We start from the raw sequence: 7,952 nt of genomic DNA on the forward strand, positions 1-7,952 counted from the left end.
CTGTTAAGGATGTCTTCCCCTCTTCTCCTTCCTCCTCCTCGTAGCGCTTCTTGAGGTTTGGCTCTTTCTTTTTTCCTTTTTCTTTTTTTCTTTTTTTTTCTTCCTCCCAAATGGTTATAGTAGGTTGTATGGAGTTTTGTACTTTCGTAAGTTTTTAGTGGAGAATGGCCTAAGTATTTTGGTCTAAATACTACATTTTGGAGAATCCTATGATTATTTATACATATGTGAACAGCCCTCCAATCTGCTAACACATATGTGAACAGTTTGGTTGGGGTACAAGCTGTAAGCACATTTCGTATAACACATTTGCGGCCTCGAAATCGTGCAACAAGATTAATCAGTAACATTGCATCAACATGAGTTTCATTTATCATACTAATGCAATCCTATAATATGTATATTAAATTACTAAGTTAACATATGTTTTCCTTGAATATACATATAACTATATCAGTGTAGATATACCTTGAAATATGGGTAAGCACACCATGTTGACCACAATCTTGGTTTTTTAAACTATGAACCAAATTAAGGAAAATAACCCGTATGACATGAAAAATCTTGAATCCAAACCTATAAATAACACGATTTGGTAGAAATGTCACGCAATACCTGTAAATAACCCAATTCATCGTAACAACTCATATGACATGCAAATAAAAAAGGCTTAAGATACATTTATCAATAGGTCATTATCATCATGGAAAGTTATCCAATACATCTTATTAAAAGATGTAGTTGCTATTCACATTTTTAGACCTTCATCATTGCCTTATAACCGAAAAAATCACCAATTAATCATAAATGATATACGAAACCTATAAATAACCTGATTAATCATAAAATACCTGTATAAAATAGAAAATCACACCAAACCTGTAAATAGTTGAGACTGAGTAGTTAAGTTAAATAAAAGAAACAAAACTAGTTAGGTTTCAAAATCATGAGCGATGCCGATTCCAAACCATGAGCAAAACCAACAGAAAAATTAATAATCAAGATAAATGTTGTCAAATTCAACATCCAACTACCAACTAAGTGCACCAGTTCATATCCATATATAAAAGCCAATGTTTGCTTACAAAATGTTTACCAAGAACAAAGATGAGTAAGAAAGGTAGAGATATTTGTGTAACATCAATGATAAGAATCTTGAAAGTTACAAGAAACTTGTAGCTATTTTTTTCTAATGTTAATTTACTTTGCTTTTTAATCTCAGCGTGAAAGGATTATTAAACCTAAACTACTCACTTTTGAGAAATGGATTTCCTATACAAATGAAGATCGAGAGCGTGATGAGATGGATGATTTATTCACGTAGCATGGATAATGCTAAAAGCTAATGCTTTGAAAGTTACCGAAACAGGTGTTGAAAGTGTTCCTATTGCAAGGATATGCCCAATATGAACTAGAACAAGAATGATCTCCTAACACATGCACATGAAGTTGGTCACAATTGAACTGTGGGCAATATTACTAAGGAGGGTATTGCTGAGCATCGTAGATTAGAAATTTATTTACAATGGTTAAAAATGAAAGCATTGATCTACTTTGCTATTATCATGTACCACTTTGCTAGTTGTCCATGTCGAAATTTGAGTGAAGTTTATGGCTAAAAATCATCTGAAAACATTTGTTGATATCACATAAAATATATCAACCATATGTATATGAAATTTATAGCTGAGGGCTCAGAATTTGATCAATATCATCATTATTAGTCGTCTAGTGCAATGTCATAAAGAATTACAGGTTGCTAATCTTAATTATTTTGACACTCAGCATAACCCAAAAGTAAATAAGTCGCCAAACAAAACCCATGAAATGGCAACAGAATAGCTTCATAACCCATAGTAGAAATAATCCAATATAATATAAATACATTGTAGGTTGTTCACATACATACATTTTCGATTGTCATGTACATAGTGGCAATATAGGGTTTCTACGATCATAAGTTCATGATAGAATTAAGTTTATAAATATTCACATAAAATTATATATGAAACCATAAGCTCAAAGTGTAAACACAAATAAAAGTGAGTGCATATGAAAATATCTACCTATTACAAGAATGTGTATCATCAAGATAATGTTTGATAAACCCAAAATATAGCATCAACATAGTGTTAAAAAAATCAAATGTTCTTCCCCAAATTAAGTAAGTCCAGCAAATTAAGTAAGTGGATTTAACAAGAATCTAAGAAGTTAGAATCGTAAAATACCACATGAAGCCAAAATGATACCATTATTCAACCCCCATTGAAAAAGAAGGAATTAATCATCTCTTTTTGACCCACCGTTGATATGCCTATAAAAAGTCTTGATTCATTCTCATTCACAAAGAGATATTGGCAGAATGCATCTAGCTTATCAACACTAAAGTATTGTAAATGAGCATATACGATCTCGGGATAACTTTTTGGTCCAATGCATATTTACACATTTCATTAATGAATTAAATACTTTCACCTCATCTATCATTTATTGCATGAGCTCATCACCTAGGTTGGTTCTACGAGCCTTTCTCTTACTAGCACATGACTTTGCCTTAGAAGTTGATGAGGTGGGTGCTTCCTTGGGTGGAGGAGTGTCATCATCTAAAGAGTGCACTTGAGGGGATTGATCGGTAGGCAAAGATGGGTCAACATCATCTCCAAGATTAATGGACTCGCTACGACTAAACTTTTGAAAAGTATTGTTAGCAAAGTCCCCTCTAGCTTGACCATCCTCTGCAAGATCATCATAATGCACCAATGATTTATTGACGCACTCCCTAAGCTTAACATTAGTAATTCTCTTGTCCTGAAAAATTATACGTGTACTAATGCAATGAAAATGAGAGAATGCGAAAATGAGACAATGGAAATGCAACAATGGCTTATTTACCTCAATCCACCTATCCAAACACTCAACATCTATGATGACAGTCTTGGTGTTATCATCCCATTTGGCATCACTAAGATTACGATAAGTTTTCATATCATGAAATATTGTACACAAAGTTTTGATCCGGTGCATGACGTTCTCCCACTTAAAGGTAGTGTTAGAAATATTATTGATATGTGTGGAAGCCATGTTATAAGTAATTCTCTTAAAGCTCTTGTCGGGTTTGTAACCAGTTCTTGCGAAGTTAGCAAGAAATGGAATGAGCTCATTGTCATAATGAAAACCCCAAAATAAATGTTTGTTCCTTGGGAACGACCAGCCTTCCTATTCTTTTTCTTTGTTGAAGTGTTTTTTCTCTTCTTCTTTAGATTCGGTGAGGTTTATACCCCTTATTCCATATATGAGCACCCCTTTGGAACATGATTTGGGAGTTGAGCCATGATCACTAATGGGAATGGGAGACAGTTACAATCTACTAATAGTATGGCTTTGAAATTGTTGAGGTAGAGTAGGAGAACTTAGTATATTTATAAATGGGCCCAGTTGGTAGTGTATTTAGGAGTAATCGCCATCATAACATGGCATGTTGGAAAATACATGAGGTTGTTATCCAAAGTAGGACTGCTAAAATGGGAAAACCCCACTACTAGGTGGAGACATAGCCTGAGGAGGTTGGAATGAAGGAGGTTGAGATGGAACCACACCGTTGCCTTTATTTTTCTCTCTCCCACTAAGGATGTATTATTAGCCATTACTAATTTAATAGAGAGAGTTAGATATATAATTAGTAAGATGAGCAAAGCATGAATACATGAATGAAAAGCTAAACATAATAAATGGAAAAAGCAAAACAGAGTTAAGAGTACATAAATGATTAAATATAGTACAACAAATATGAACGTTAAGTCTCAATGGTTAAACCATGATTATACTTATCACAGTAGTCAACCCACATCGCCCAAGCAATATCATCCCTAAGAATCTTTCACTCGTTTTTTGATTATGTTTGTTCTCTTTAGGTTTGAGTTTGTGCAAAATCAACTAAATTGTTGAAAATTACATCTGCCACCTCACTGTCAATATCTTTATTACAGACTCATTGGGTAGATCATCACTTGGATCAATAGTTGCAATGAAATTATGAAGTACTGTGTAGGCCAATACAATATCTACTTGTGTAGGAAATGGGTAATGTTGCTTAATATATAAAATTTTGAATCGATTCTTCAATGTGCCAAAAGTAGATTCAATCTTAGACCTCAAAGAAAAATACCTTATATTAAACAACTCTCTTCTATTCTTAGGTGTTTTACCAGTATGTTCTTTTAAATGATATCAAATGCCTCGATATGAAGAGATGAAAACGGGCATAGTAGGGTATCAAGCATCACACAAAGAGTATTTACATGCAATTTGTTTAAGAAAAATTATAAATAAGTCCAAGTTTGCATATTAAAATAAAAAAAATTTAAGTATGAATTTTAAACGATTATCATCATAGACTCCCAATCCATGTGGTTGTGGTCTAAATAATACATTTAGGAGAATCCTATGATTATTTACAGACCCCCAACCTGCTAATACATATGTGAACAGCCCCCCAATCTGCTAACACATATGTGAACAGCTTGGTTGGGGTACAATCTGTAAGCACATTTCGTATAACACATTTGCGGCCTCGAAATCGTGCAACAAGATTAATCAATAGCATTGCATCAACATGAGTTTCATCTATCATACCAATGCAATCCTATAATATGTATATTAAATTACTAAGTTAACATATGTTTTCCTTGAATATACATATAACTATATCAGTGTAGATATACCTTGAAATATGGGTAGTATAACAGATTGTTAATGATCTCTTGTGGAACATCATTTGGGTCTTATCTCATATAGCATCCATGCAGGCAAATAATTGCTTTTAATACTTTGTTGAAATATCAACTGATTGTTGCCCCTGATTTAATAAAATGAGACCTCACAATGTGACAATGCGGTTTTTAAATTTATGACCCAAAATGTTCAATGACATGATCAGTTGTTCTTCTTCTGTTACATTCCTTGAGTCTTTTAGTAATTCATTTTTCCTCATTATACTTGCTAGTTTCACAAAAGCACCATTCCACATTCTAATGTAATTTATACAACTATCACTAAACCATTATACATACTTTCTATGTGTTCAATTGTAATTTTCTCTTGTTCTCTTTTTTCCTCACTTGAACCACTACGAATTAATATACATCTAGCTTGTGTTCTCATCATCAATGTCATCACTAACATGAAAACTGATAGTGTAACCCCTTGGCACATATTAACAAGAGTTTCTTGATCAACAAATTCACCATCACTGTCCATCTACAATACGCACATGCAACCACATCCAAAAATAAATATACTGTAATAAGTAGAAAGAATTCATTGAACAAATTCTCATAAGTCATAACGACATGATCCACAATGTTATAAAATATTATTGCGATGCATTACATGAAATAAATTGATTTGTGTGAATGATATAACAAAAGAAGGAACTTTGTAAGTGTGTATGAATGATCTACTAATTTAATAGGACTGCATATATTATTGGATGTCTTAAATTAGGGTGGAATGATATGTGATTTTGGAAAATATTCACAACGGCAGATGAAGATGTCGTAGGAACATACTACTCTTTAAAAAAAACTTAAAAAGTGTTTATAGCTCCACTTTCTTTAAAACAAACAACAAGAACAACTTGTTCAAATTGAATCCATGATTTCTAGTAGTCTTCATAACTCCACTTCTAAATACATGATTATTCAACTTTCTTATAAACAAATAACAAGAACAACTAAAGTAAGCTTCTTTGATTTCAGAGTTTGAGTCATAACAATGCATATTTCTACATTGTTTCCATGATTTAGGTTCGTAGACAACTAAAGTAAGCTTCTTTGATTTCAGACCGCAAGCAAGAGCAACATGAACCAACAAATTTCTTGCTGCAATCATGAGGAACAGTAAGAACCAAGAATTTTTACATTAAAATTTCATACCGCAATTAAGAAAAAGAATAAGAACCAAGAAATTTTACCTTGAAATTGCCGAAATTTGAGATCGCAAACAAGAAGAACAGTGAGAACCAAAGGGGAAAACCCTTGTCCGATGCCTCTTCAAACTCTCAACAGAGAACCAAGACGCGAAGAAGAGGGATGAGCAGGAATAAGAGGGAAGCACGAGAAATGGCGGTAACCCTAGCTAACAACCCGATTTCCCCCAATTTTTTGTAGATCTAACAAAACTACACAAGAGATGGGGTTTGCATGCATTTCTGCTCAATTTGGAAGGAAATTGGGGGAAGAAAATTGGCTTAGATTGAGCTCTTTCCCGCCTCTTCAAACCCTAGCTCTCATCGCAAACCAAACACAAACACAGAAACAATGGGAAACAAAAAGTCATATGTGGACACTGTATCAGCATGAGGAAAGGGTTTTCGGGGGTCTTTTAAGAGAACCCCAAACAGCCCTTCGTGTTTAGTTCACACTTGAAACATGGTGGGAACCAATTTACACACTTTTCTCTTGTTTGGTTGGTATATAACACATGAGAAAACAATTAGTTAACAAGATTTTCCCCACTTTTCTTGTATTTGGTTGGTTTCGAATTTTGTCTAAAAAATGGATATGATAGCCAATTTCAGATTACCTCTCATTAAAGATAAATCTATTTGTGACTGTTGTGAATGATAATCTTACCAAAAGAAAGCTCATAGATTGCAACCAAACAATCTAGAATCAGAAGCTAATTCTATGTGAGCATAATTGTAGTTGACAATAAGCTATAATAAAGAATGTATAAGTTCTAAGTTTCTACCATTTTTTTTTCACATGGCACAACGTTCATATGATATAGCTATAGAGAAGAGAAGTACTAAATAAAGCCCACACTAGCATCTCACTAATACAAAATCTATAAGCTATAAAGTAAGACATATATACAACAACAACAACAACAACCAAACATTTATCTTAAATGTTTGAGATCGGCGATATGAAACCTATTTTTCTATTTCATTCTGTTATAGGTCATCTCCTTCGTTAAGTTAGTATTAATCATATCATTTTTAATTGTTTCTAAACTAGTCATTCTAGGTCTACCCCTAGATCTCCTAGCCCCATTAACTTTAATATTATCGATTTTCCTAATCGGTGCACTAAGGAGTCTCCATTGTACATGAAGTAAGACACATATAATCTCCTAAATTCCTGTGTAGTATAAATTTTATTTTCTCCATGATTTCAAGCATTTAAATTCTCCATACAACACAGTGGGAGCGTTTGGCAATTGTGGCATTTTTAACGTTTCTGTTTTTTTTTTCAACAAAAACAAAGAAACATGTTTGGCAACCGTGGTGTTTTTTTGACTTGTTCCTTTACAAAATCTAAAAATTAAACACTTTTCTCAAAACACCAAAAAAGTGTTTTGAGATTCCGTTTTTTCATTTAAGCGTCGCAGGCTCGCTTGCCCGTCGCGTGGCCGGCCCGCCGCAACCCGTCGTCGTGGGCGGCCATAACCGCCTGCCACCCCGCGGGCCATCCTTCGGCCCGTTCGTCCGGATTGTCGTCGCGCTCTGCTTCGTCGGCCTGCGCACCGGCACATCGCTCCGCCCGCCGTCGCCACCGTCGCCCGCTCCCGGCCCTCCGCCACCCACTCGACAGCGGCCACCGGCCACCCTCCACCAAGCTGCCCGCTGCGCGCTGCCCGTCGTGCCAACCGTCGGCCGCGGCCACCCGCCCATTGGCTGCGCCACCCAGCGGCGCCCGTCCGGCCACCGCCACTCGTCGACCACCCGTCCATCGGTCGAGCTGCCCGCGTCACCCTCCACCTGCGCTGCCACCACTGACACTGTCGCCGCCCGCCGCGCGCCGCCCGTCGCGCCAGCCGCGCCGCGGCCAGCGCCCACCCGTCGGCGCACCTGCCGCGCCCGCCGTCGACTCGCCCCGTCGGCCAGCCGCCCGGCGCTCGCCGCTACGCCGCTGGTAGATGCGATCGGCTGTTTCGCCCTTCGGCGCGCC

At 36.4% G+C, this 7,952-nt stretch overlaps 1 long non-coding RNA gene across 1 annotated transcript; it reads right to left on the minus strand.

Annotated features, from left to right (window-relative positions):
• Positions 5,554-7,031, minus strand: LOC109823013. The gene is made up of 2 exons (XR_002242376.1): positions 5,972-7,031; positions 5,554-5,879 (listed from the first exon to the last, which is right to left on the minus strand). It is a non-coding gene; the product is annotated as an uncharacterized LOC109823013 (long non-coding RNA).

The sequence above is a fragment of the Asparagus officinalis genome, chromosome 8 (genome assembly GCF_001876935.1).
Source record: "Asparagus officinalis chromosome 8, Aspof.V1, whole genome shotgun sequence".
NCBI lineage: Eukaryota > Viridiplantae > Streptophyta > Magnoliopsida > Asparagales > Asparagaceae > Asparagus > Asparagus officinalis.